At 41.6% G+C, this 12,972-nt stretch overlaps 1 protein-coding gene across 1 annotated transcript in view; it reads right to left on the minus strand.

The window, feature by feature from the left end:
• Nipa2 (NIPA magnesium transporter 2) overlaps positions 1 to 12,972 on the minus strand; it is a 47,583-nt gene extending 34,611 nt beyond the window's left edge. Inside the window, exon 1 of the mRNA XM_010612956.3 lies at positions 12,916 to 12,972. The gene's annotated coding sequence lies outside the window, so the exon portion shown is untranslated. The remainder of the gene's footprint in view (positions 1 to 12,915) is intronic.

A 12,972-nucleotide genomic window follows, 5' to 3' on the forward strand; every position in this document is an offset into this window, starting at 1 on the left:
TTTTTTTTTTTTTTTGTACTGGGGATTGAACTCTGGACCTTGCACTTACAAAGTAGGCAGCATCATGTATATATTTTCTAATTAGAAACACATATGGACATAAGCCTATGTTAATTTATTTGCTAAGCCTATCTGGAGATGTACTCAGAAGACAGATTTCACATCCTTTGTGCGAAGAGAATGCCAACTGCAGTACAAATGTCTGTTAGGTCACTGGGTGTGGTGCCACTGGACTTTAGGGAAAAGGACTGTGGCACAAGACATGACAAGAAACGGAGGTTTACCATAGACTGTGCACTTCTTCCCCCAAATGGGCCAACTCATGAACTCTGTGGACAAGTGAACTAAGCACAGAAGAAATAAGATTTAACAAAAAGGGGTTTTTAGAAATTTTCATTGAGACAGTCTCGGCAAACTGCTAAGCTGGCCAGGCTGAGCTCAAACTGGCCATCCTCCCTCAATCCCCCAGCCTGCTGATCAAACATGCGCACCACCACACAGGGCTACACCTTACCATTTGCAGTCCCACAGTAACCAGAGTCCCAGAACTAACCTGCACTCTAGTCAGATCTCCACTAACCCTCATTAACTAGCCCAGATTTTACAATCTTTGAGTTCCAAGACTCTGGCCTTTAACCAAAGCAATGCCATTTCCTATCCAGTAACTCCTCTGTTCACACAAGCAACATTTACTAGATGCATGCTAAATGTGCCAGGTATTGTGCTAAGCACACTGAATAAAATGGCAACAGTATTTTCTAGCTAGGGAGGTAGTTTAGTGGTAGAGAGCTTGCCTAGCATGCATGAGGCTGTGCATTTGACCCCCCAGTAAAAATTTTAAAAAGGTGACAGCTTTCAGACCTCAATAGAGAGTCAGACAAGAGAGGAATCACAATGCACTATAATAGTAAACGGCACTATCTCCGAGTCGCTACCACTGCAAACAAGAAAAGGACGTGTGCCCTGATGTGCCCATTGAAGTCATTATGATTCCCACACCCTTCCTCCCCCATACAGATATGGGACTTGGGAAGCAGGTTAAAGTGTCAGAGTGCCAGTGTTGAGTGTGGATCCTAAGAGGTCCCTACTATTTCCGCTTGCTCCTCTGTACCCTGCCCTCACCACAGGACCAACATACCCTGGGAGCCCACAGACCACAACAGAGGGAAACGCACAGGACTCTCCCAGTCAACCTTGCACATGACTAGAAAGGCTTACTTCCAGGTACCCCCGAGATACCCAGTGAACCTCCACAGGCTTTCTATGGTGAGTGGAACGTTTCCATCACGTGGGCTGGGAACAGCTCAGTGAGGCACTTGCCATCATGTGCAAGTCCTGGGTTGGATCTCTGGCACAGAGGGGAAAAAACTGTTGTATTTCTGAAAAGTAAAAACTTGTATGCAGAAAACAAATCACAGTTAAAAGTAGACAACGAGAACGTGGGAAGAGAAGACAGGGGACAAACGGGGAAGTGAGGGCTAGCTAGATCCTCTAGGCTGCTACCTTCTTAGTTCCCACATGGCACTCTAGCGTCCCTGAGAAATACGGGATAGGAGGTCAAGGGATGGAAACACAGGCACGGACGGGACACAGGAGAATGTGTGAGCAAAATGGTTGGGGGCAGTGAACAAAAACAGAAAGTGCGCCTGCACTTTCTCAGCACACCCTACAGGAGCAGTTTACCTGTATGTGCCAGCCTCCTCCAGACCGGAAGCTCCGGGCTCCTGCACATGATCCCCTCTTTAGTCTGTGCACCTGGCTATCCGGCAGCCTCAAAATACGTTTTAATAGTTTGCTAAGTGAACACAGACAAATGAAAGAATGCACAACTGGCCCTAAAAAATAAAGCCCCCAGATGGGGGTGGTGGCACAGGTCTGTAATCCCACACTCTGGGAGGCTGACACAGAGCATCCCAAGTTTGAGCAATTTAGCAAAAGCCTGGCCCAAAATACAAAATACAAAAATCCTGGGGATGCACAGCTCAGTGTGAGGGCCCTAGGTTCAATCCCAAATAATGGAATACTAATAACAATGTTGCCTATTAATAATGGGTAACAAAGCAGCTCCTGATAACAGAAGTAAAGCAGAGGCAACACAACCCCAGATTTGAAACAGTTATATTACAGTTATACTGAAGTTATATTACAAGCTACAGTAACAAAAACAGCAAGGTACTGGCACAAAAACAGAAATGTGGATCAATGAAATAGAACAGAGGAAGCAGAAACAACCCTAGGCACACTCAGCTACTTTATCGTGGAAAACCAGATATCCACGTGCCCAAGACTAAGTCTAGATCCATGTATCTCACCATGTACTGAACTAGTCAAAAGGAATCAAAGATTCAAATGTTAAAACAAATAGTTAATCTGTAAGATAAAATAGATAAAACTCCTAAAAGACATAGGAATAGGCAAGGACTTTCTGAAAAGAACTCCAATGGCACATGAAATACCAAAAATCAACAAATGGGATATCAAACTGAAAAGATTCTGCACAGCAAAAGAACCAAAAAATGAAGAGACTCCTACAAAATAGGAAAATTATTTTTGCAAACTACTACCGAGGAGGACTAATACGTAGAATATACAAAGAACTCAAAGAAATTAGATCTCCCCCAAAATAAAAGACCCAATCAAAAAACAGGCAACCAAAATGAAGACATTTCTCAGAAAGAGAAGTACAAATGGCCGGCCAATAAATACATGAAAAAATGATCAAAGTTGCTGGCTATTAGAGAAATGCAAATTAAAATGCACTAAGATTCCCTCTTCTCCCAGAAAGAACCGCCATCATCAAGATATCAAATAAATGCTAGAGAGGCTGTGGGCGGAGAGGAACCTTTCTATATTACTGGTGGGAGTGTAAACTAGTACAATCACTGTGGAAATCAGTACAGAGATTCCTCAAAAAAGTAAATCTAGAAATTCCATTTGATCCAGCTATTCTCATTAGGGATCTTCTTCCCCAAAGAGTTAAAAAACATTACAGTGACACATGCATACCTATGTTTACAGCAGTACAATTCATAATAGCTAAATCTTGGAAAAAGACTACATGCTTATCAACAGAAGAATGGATAAAAAAAATGCAGTTTGGATTTATACACAATGGAGTACTACGCCATGTAGGATAAATCTGAGTCACTTGTAGGTAAATGGATGCACTTGAGATTACGGTGTTGGGCCGGGATTTAGCTGAGTGGTACCATGCCTTCCTCACAAGTGCAAGGACCAGAGTTTATTTGGTGGGGGGAGTGAAATAAAACTTTCAGAATGGGGGCCTTCATTTGTATGTCTCACAGCCTCGTGTCTTGAAGCACTGGTTGTGTAATAAAATAATAAAAAGCAACCCAACAGAACAGGCACACGTGTCCTGCATCGATTGTGCAAGCTGTTGGGAACACGTTGAATACGGCATGGTTTCTCTTATATGAGAAACCCCCAAAAATGAAAAAAGAGCAAAATAAAAGACAAATAGGGTCTGGGAATGTAGCTAAGGAGCACAGTGCCTGTCTGGCAAGATCAAGGCCCTGAGTTCAATTTCCACTACCAAACCAAACCAAGTAAAACCTTAAAGAAAAAGTTATATTTAGTAGTGAAATGACTACTACAGGGAAAAAAAAAAAAATGCTGGGCATGGTGGTCCATGCCTGTAGCACTCAGGAGGCTGAGGCAGGAGGATCACTGTGAGTTCGAGACCAGCCTGGGCTACATAGTAAGTTCCAGGTCAGTCTCAACTACATAGTAAGACCTTGTTTCAAAAAAAAGAAAAAGAAAAGACAATAGGAAGAAGGAAAATCTTTTCCATATGGGAAGAGGACCAAGAGTAGGAGGGAACAGGGAGCGAGGACAAAAAAGAATTAAGATGTGTCATGCTATGCATGTGTATGGACTCCCCAAAGAAATGTAATCATGTACTATAAACATAGACTAATAAAAAATGTTTAAAAACAGAAAACCACTGCATTCTGAAAGTTCTAGAATCAACAAAATAAAACACTGCATCTGTAAAAATGTTAGTTTTATTTACAATTCTAATCCCAGTCTAATGTATAACAACAGCTCAACAAATCCAAGCTGTCTTTCCTTACAGAATACACGGCTCACTCATGAACACTTGTAGCAGTTAACTCACTGAGCATCACATGCACATACCATCTGCTGCCCGCCCGATCGATGCCAGTTGGGCCAGGGAAGGCTGATGAGTGGCCGCAGCACCAGCAACCCACTCCTCACCCAGTCAGTCACATCAGGCCTCTCAGAACCACACAGCCGGTCCAGGCCCCGCTTCTTCGCTCCGTGCTGAGCTCGGCACTGCAGTGCACATGGTGCAGAGAGCTGAGTATGGGTGACGACGGAACCACCATACATCTTACCTTCCCAATGTCAGTCACGCAGTAAGGGCAACCAGAGGAAGAGTGACTGAAACAGTGCACACAGGCTGGGTATGGACATACACGCCTGCAATCCCGGCACTCAGGGGGCCGAGGAGGGAATGTCATGGAGTTTGAGGCCAGTCTGGGCTACCTAGTGAGTTCAAGGCCAGCCTGGATTACACAGCAGGACCCTGTCTCAATAAACAGAACAAACAAAATCCAAACAAGACCAGCAGCCAATCACAGTGGCCCACACCTGTAATCCCAGCACTCAAAGCTGCAACAGGAGGGTTCCTGTGAGTTCGAGGCCAGCCTAAACTACACAGTGAGACCTATCTCAAAAAACAACCATCACGATGGGCTGGGGATTTAGCTCAGTGGCACTGCACCTGCCTTGCAAGCACAAGGCCCTGAGTTCAATCCCCGTGTACCAAAAAAACAAATCACCACCACCAACAAAAACCCAAAACAAGAACAACAACAAATGCATATCATGAATTTCGATTAATTTTATCCTAACATCAATTTATCCCAAGGTCAACAAAAATTGTTCCTTCCTAACTTTACAACACTTTATATAGGAATTTCTTCCACGATTAGTTTCGTGATGCTTAAAACCTATTTTTCCCTTTCCTGTTTTTAAAAATCTATTACTACAGAAAATTTCAAACACACAAAGTAGAAAGAAGACCTTTTTTGGATTGGTTGAGTTAAACTTGTGCAGTGCATGTGCATGGAGACCACCTCTTTCCACCTCACTTCCCAACGAGCACCATGACAACCACCACAGCTGTGCCACACTGCCCATACACTTCACGCCTTGTCCTCCACGCCCACAACAGGGCACAGCCTCCTGACCGAGGTGCACCAATGATGCCCCAATCACACAGCATACCGGTGTCTGCTCTCTGAACATTTCATTCTCTACTTTTCTATCTTCAAAGAAAAACTCATAAGATCCTTACAGATAATTACTTTGGATCTTCACAGTGGCTTCTCCTCAACAAAGACATTCATTATGAAAACAAATTTGACGCATAAGTTAAGGTTATGGAGGGAGGGCGGGGAAGTAAAAAGAATTAAGATATGTACATGTACTGAGTCCCACAACGAATGTAGAAGGTACAGTAAATATGTACTAATAAAAATAAAAATAATTTTTAGTTTGTCCATGCGAGGAACTGTTAGGGTGGCAGGGGTGGGGGCCTGGTGACATGAAGACAGTGGCAAATTTGTAAGCCTTCAAATTCTAAGGCAGCCTTCAGTCACTAAATAAGAAAATGAATCATCCCATTTGGACTTACAGTTTGAAAATAGGATGTCACTGTGAATGCTCTGAAAAGAATGTGTTGCTTTGCTATTCTGAGATCTGGTAATGTTCTGCTTCCCCTCTGTAACTGAAGGTTGATCACAGCTGGGAGAACCTTCAGAGATATTTTTTATTCTTAAGGATTATCCATGAGGCAGAGACAGCTGAACAAGAACATTTGCTAAATTTCACTTCAACTAAGTTCCCAAAAGGAAGATAACAGGTTGTACTGTGACCCTGCCCGTCTTACTTCTTAGAGGACCTGAGGACCCTGTTACTGCTGTTTACATGTCACTGGCACAATAAGCACCGCGAGCAGCTATCACGTGCCAGGCACTGAGTGCTAAAATGCGCAACACTCCATCCTCAAGGGGTCCACAGGTGAGGACTAAAAATTCTCAAAATAACCCATTCGAATCTTAAAACAATTTTAAAGACTCAAAATATAAATTTATGAGCTTGATTCACATTCTTCTGTAACACAGAGAATGGGTATTTTAAAGAACAGGTTTAAAATGGAGTATTCTGCTGGGCGTGGTGGTGCACACCTGTAATCCCAGCACTCGAGAGGCTGAGGCAGGAGGACAGCTGTGAATTCGAGACCAGCCTGGGCTACACAGTGAGTTCCATGTCAGTCTCAGCTAAACAGTGAGACGCTGTCTCAAAAAAAACCAAACAAACAAAAAGGAGTATTCTGACATCTAAAAGGAAAACCTACTTTGAGACTTGCAATACAAAATGACAGTGAGCAACACAACACCAAAATTAGCAAATTTTAAAAAATTATACCAAGTGAACTAATGAAGCCTTTGCAATGAGCTACACCCCTCAAACCTCTTTTAAATTTTTATTTTGAGAGGATCTCACTAAATTGCCTGGGTTGGGTTCAAACTTGTGATCCTACTAATTCAGCATCCCAGACTGCTGGGATTATAGGCATGCACTGCCATGCCCAACTTTCACTGAAGTTTTTAAAACAGAACTGAAGGGACCTCAGGACAGAAATCAGTAGCAAGTCCCAAAAAGGCTGTTCACATCTAGGTTAAGATAACCTCAAACACAGAAAAAAGATAAACTATGTTAGAAAAGTGCTGCATTTAAGTATTAGTCTCATTAACATCCGTGAGATTAGCTTTTTACTAGAAACCTTTCCAGAACTCACACAGATCCTGGACAACTGTCCCTGGTCCTCCTATTCATAAGGCAAGCTGAAGCCATGAGAAATATCCTAAGTTGGAGTTTTAGTTTTTGAGTGGATCTTGCTAAATCACTAAATTGTACAGGCTGGGCTTCAATTTACAACCCTGCCTCACCCCCCCCGCCCCACCCCCCGAGCCTGGGATTGCAAACATACACTACCATGCCCATTACACATACAGGTGTTCCTGTTAACAACCATGTTACTTCGTTCCTTTGACCAGGTCATTAAGTGAGCTGGTCACTAAGTGAGGAATTATGTAGAGTATCTACCTTACAAGATTCAAAACAAAGAAATGGTCAAAGGAAATTCCAACTTGATGACTTTGCTTTTCTTTGCATAACTCTCATATATAGTACTGTAATGCAGAACAACAAAAGCTACACACATCACTATACTGAACAGTACAATAAGCAAAAATCACAGCACTATATAAATAAGGTGTGCTGTACAAAAAGGACACTGATGCTCTTTAAATGAGGTGTACAGAACTGTACAAAATAAGAAAGACTGGTCCTAAGTAGAAACCTAAGTGGTAGGTCTGAACAGCTTGAACACGGACTATCTACACAGGTGTGAACTTGGCACAACAATTTGGACATTTCACTTTCAGAAGGCTTGAGATGATACCTGGAAAGGGCCACGATGAGAAAACAGGAACAGAGGCATAAAGCAACTTGCCATGCAGTGACAGGAAATAGGACACATCTTTAGTCTCTGCCCTCTCCTTTCCCTCTGGAGTCTCCCCCTAGTCCCTGAGGTGGAACCAAGAGTCACCCACAGCTCAAATCAGGCTTTCAGTTGGCTGCCTTCTACCACACCTGCTCTAACAATGGTTTCACATCCCCACACCCAATGGGGAACACAAGCACCAATGATGCCAGATGGATTTGCTTACAACACAGCCTCACATTTCTCTCCATGACCACACCCTGTACCTCCATGTCATTCCTGACCCTAGTCCAGCTTGAACACAAAATGCTGCCAGTCTAGAGTATGAAGTTCATCTCTGAGAAACTTAATACAAGTAATATCTACCTCATGGCACTGATGTTAATATTAGATGTATTAATGTATTAAAGCACTAATAATCTATCTTGCTGTAAAGTCATTGGCTATTTGAAAGAAAAAAAGCTGGGTATGGTGGTACATGCCTGTAATCCCAGCACTTACGAGGCTGAGGCAGGAGGATCATTGTGAGTTCATGGCCAAATTGGGCTAGTGAGTTCAAAGCTAGTCCAACTACATATAGAGACCCTGTCTCAAAAAAAACAAAAGTAATAACAACAATAATTTAAAAATTACTTTTAGAAAGAAAACACACCTCTAACAATCTACTATTGTGCTCAAAAATGTAGGGGCTGGGAATGTAGCTCAGTATGACAGTACATGGTTAGCATGGGCTGGGCCCTGGGTTTAATCCTTAATACCAAAAAACAAATTAGAATTTAGAATGACTACTCACTGTTTATAGCAGGAAACCCAAACTTTGTAACTTTGTAAGTCCCTTCTATTTGCTCCAAACTTGACTTCTAATCTTATCTCTCAGTACTATACCGCCTACACCCGTGTTCTTCCCAAGGTCATCTCAGTGCCACTCTAACTTACCTGTTTCCCACTCCGCGTCTTCCACTGCAGAGGGCCCAGTTGCAAAGGCACCCCCTGCTTGAGTGAAACAAGCCATAATCATCACAATCTTTTCTGAATTCCCCACCCTTCAAGCCCTACCTCAAGAAGACATTCATCGTCTAACTTTCATATGTAATTCCTTGCCTTTCATGTGGGTCCCCATGATGCTTGCCTGTCTTATTTACTCAACAACTGAGAAGTACTGAGTCTGTACTATCTTCTAGGGGACAGCAGTGAATGACAGAACAAACCCTGTTCCTGAGGACGTAACCTACAGTTAAACAAAAAAGATAAAACAAAAAACAGAGTAAGGGCAAAGTGGCAACACCACACTGAAAAATAAAACATGTTAAGGATGTTGGGAAGTTAAGGTAAGAGGCTTGCCAAGGAGGTAAGGCTAAGCAAAGGCCCAAGATAAGAGAGAACAAAGCAGCAAGACACACAGTGTTAAGGCTCCAGGATATATGAGGTGTGCATTTTCCTAGGAAAGAGAGGTGCCACTGTCGCAGGACCCGTGTGAGCAAAGTTACACAGAATACCACAGCAAAGAAGGCTGTCTGATCATCTGAAAGGCCCTACAGGCTACACAAATCCAAAAGACATGCAACAGATTTACACACCATTCATTTTGCCAGGTTTTAACTTTTCATCCACAGCCATCACAGAACTTTATACAAGTATTCCTCGATGAACAACCTATCTGTCTAGTGACCATTTGGACTTTGGATAACCAAGGTGCACTGTTTAGACTGAACCACCTCTCGGTCTTACCAGCAGTCTTTTGTTATTGTACAGTTCTGTACATCTTGTTGACAGAGCCTTTGTACAGTACACCTTGTTTATACAGGACTGTAATTTTTGCTGATTGTACTATAAAGTACACTACTGTAGTTTTGTTTTAATGCATGACAGTGCTGTGTGTAGGAGCTATGCAAATAAGTCATCAAGTTGGAGTTTCCTTTGACCATTTCTTTGTTTTGAATATTGTAACATACATACTATATACAATTCCTCATTTAGCAATCAATTCTTTTAACTACCAATAATTAGGTTGTTAAGCGAGAAGCATCTGTATTTTCTTTCAAGTTTATCCACATAAAACAAGTATAATTAGACATGCAGAAAAGCTTAAGGCTGAACATGTTCTCATCTGAGTGACGCTCTTAATTCTACAATGCAAAGACACATCATAGAACTTTTATCCCCCAGTTTGTCAAGTAGGGACTTTAAAAGAAAATGTTTTAGGGGCCAGGGATTTGGCTCAGTGGTTCTGCTGCCTGCCTCGTTTAGCGCAAGGGCCAAAGTTCAACCCCTGGTACCAAAAAAAAAAAAAAAAAAAAGAGAGAGAAAGAAAAATAAAATGTTTTTTGTTTGTTTGTTTTTTTGGTACCGGGGATCAAACTCAGTCCTTGGGCTTGCGAGGCAGGTGCTGGAACCACTGAGCTAAATCCCTGGCCCTAGAAAATGTTTTATTTGATATGTTGAAGTCAGCAATATTATGCTATGATATATAGAGACAGAACTGTTACTACAGGGTTGGAGATTTAGCTCAGTGGTAGAGCGCTTGCCTAGCAACCGTGAGGTCCTGGGTTTGGTCCTCAGCACCAAAAAATTAAAAAGCAAACAAACAAAAATAACAACAACAATAGGCCAGAAATTCAGCTCAGTGGCACTGTGTCTGCCTTGCAAGCACAAGGTCCTGCGTTTGGTCCCCGGTACCACCAAAAGAAAAAAAGAATTGCTACTACAGCAAAGCAAATTAATATATCTTTCTCATCTCACATTGTTCCTTTATGTCAAGAACATATAAAATCTACTTAACAAGGAAATCCATAATACAATTTTATTAATCATATTCCTCGTTATACATTAGATTTCTAGACTTACTCATCCTACATATCTGCAACTTTGTAGCCTTTGACTTAAAGCTCCCACTGTCACCACCATTTCTTTCATTCTGTACTGTAGAAAAGTCTTTGTGTTCAATATCATGTCATGCCAATCAAATAAACCCAAATGCAATCATCAGATCTTCTACGGAAAAATAATGTAATCAAGTCAGGTGTTTTAATTATAACAATCATTTTCATAACAGAAAACAATTGCAGTTTTATCATTATTTCTCCCCAGTAATAATGGCTACCACTTACTGAGCATCTTCTTAGGCACTGTACGTGATAGAGCTCAGACAGGGACACGGCCAGTTCAAGCCAGCCGCCCATCTTAGAGAAATGTAGGTTTCATTTTACTTGTCAGGAGCAGTCCCAGAAGACAGGTCAGCTGGTCATAGGGGACACATGAGAAAGGCATGAGCCTGCCGTTTCTCTGACACACATTCTTAAGAGCCCATCAAAAAATGCTATAAAAAGCCTTTTAACCTGTAAGAGGCATCTCTGCTCTGCTCCCATAAAGAGGTCCATCTGAGGTTTAGCAATAAATCTGCCTGGATTGTTGAGTTCCAGTCCCCTCTTTCCCGCTCAACACAATAATCAGAAGGTATTTTCCCACTTTACAAATCTCCAGAGGTAAGGTCAGGTGCAGAGGGCTACACAGAAAATGAGCAGATACTCTACACCTGGCATATCCAGCACTCTGGAAGGCTGAGGCAAGAAAATCACAAGTTCAAGCTGGGCGATTTAGAGACTTAGTAAAACCCTGTGCCAAAATAAAAATAAATAAATAAATAAATAAGGATTGGATGTACCTCAGTGCAATGGTCCTGGGCTCAATCCCAGTACCAAAACACCCCCACCCCCATCCCCACCCCCATGTGAAAGCACAGGTGCACAACAAACCTCAACAGTTCTGCTTGATTTTCACTGCTATCTAAAATTAGGTTTAATCTTTTCAACCTGTGATTTGGCTAATTATTTCAAAATCTGTTCTAATAAATATGACATGACCTAATCTCCAACATTGGCTTTACATTAATTATAAATTAAAATTTTAATTTACATGTACATTTAATGTGGTCTCTTTTGAGAAACAGAGATGATATATTCATTCTCATTTACTTGTAAAAACTACCCTTTATTCCCATTTAAAGTTTTAAACCCTGGTAGAGTACCTCCAGCCTGGAAAGAAGAAAATACAGAAGTAGGACTGAGTAAAGTTACTCAATACTTTTTAAATTATGGTTACTAGCCTCCATTCTCATTTTACTTAGCAACTAACATCAAACCTACTCAATCCAGCCACAACATAGTGCTTTCAGACAGCTCACTAGAATGAAACATCTCAACTCTCTCATATTTCCTTTCATTACCTAAAAAAGTACTAGCTGAATTAAGACGCCCCAAAATAAAAGACCCAATCAAAAGAACGGGCAACCGAAATGCCAGCAGTACAGATGGCCAAAAGGAAAAAAAAGTTAATTATCACCCGCTACCAGAGAATTGCAAATTAAAACACCACTGTCACCATCTTACTCCAGAAAGAATGGTCATCATCAAGAAATCAGTAACAAATGCTGGAGATGCTCCGGGGTAGGAGGGACGTTCTATACTGTTGGTGGAAATGTAAACTAGTTCAAAGTTTAAAAAAATAAAAATAGGGCCGGGGATTTAGCTCAGCGGTTCGGTGGCCTGCCTTGCAAGCGCAAGGACCCGAGTTCAATTCCCGGTACCAAATAATAATAATAATAATAATAATAATAATAAAATAAAAAATAGAAATAGAAATTCCATTCGACCCCAGCTATTCCCGCTAGCTACTTCTGAAAGAGTTAAAGGCATCAAATAACTGTGATAATTGCATATACATGTTTACAGACGTACAACTCTTTGGAAACAGAGCCTATGTGCCCAGAAACAAATGAATGGATAAAGAAAACGCGGTATTTATATACAAGGCAACACTACGCTGCGATAAAGGATAAACAAGTCATTTGTTGTTAAATGGATGCACCTTGAGACTATTACGTTAAGTGAAATAAACCAGACACAAGTTTAAATGTCTCATAGTTTCTCTCATCTTAGGAACCCAAAGTAGAAATGAAGATCACAATAAATGCTACGTAAATGGAAGCAGGTTTGTTTTGTTTGGGGTTTTTTTTTGGTACCGGGGATAAAACTCGAGTCCTTGTGCTTGCTAGGAAGGCGGCGGAAATCCCTGAGCTAAATCCCCGGCCCGGGAGGTCTTTTTTGCAAACGGGAAGGGGACCATGAGATGAAGGGAGATGAGGGGAAAGTGATTAGTAGGCACATGGTGCACACAGAACTCGGAGAAGCAGAACTTATGAGACAGCCATGCATTAAATGAATTAACATTCTACAAAAAATTAAAGGCACAAACAAAACTAAACTGAGTTTTGCGCAACTGTATGAAGAGGGAATTAAAGCTCAGTGATTTTAAAGAAGTAAAACAGACACGTTCAAAACGTCACAGCAGACCGAAAGCACCTCGTAAGTCCCGGGGCGAAGAAACCTCCTCAGGCGGCGCGCGCCGGGCCCTCCGGC

This window comes from Fukomys damarensis, unplaced genomic scaffold (assembly GCF_012274545.1).
Source record: "Fukomys damarensis isolate Sample0158 unplaced genomic scaffold, DMR_v1.0_HiC HiC_scaffold_7, whole genome shotgun sequence".
Lineage (NCBI taxonomy): Eukaryota > Metazoa > Chordata > Mammalia > Rodentia > Bathyergidae > Fukomys > Fukomys damarensis.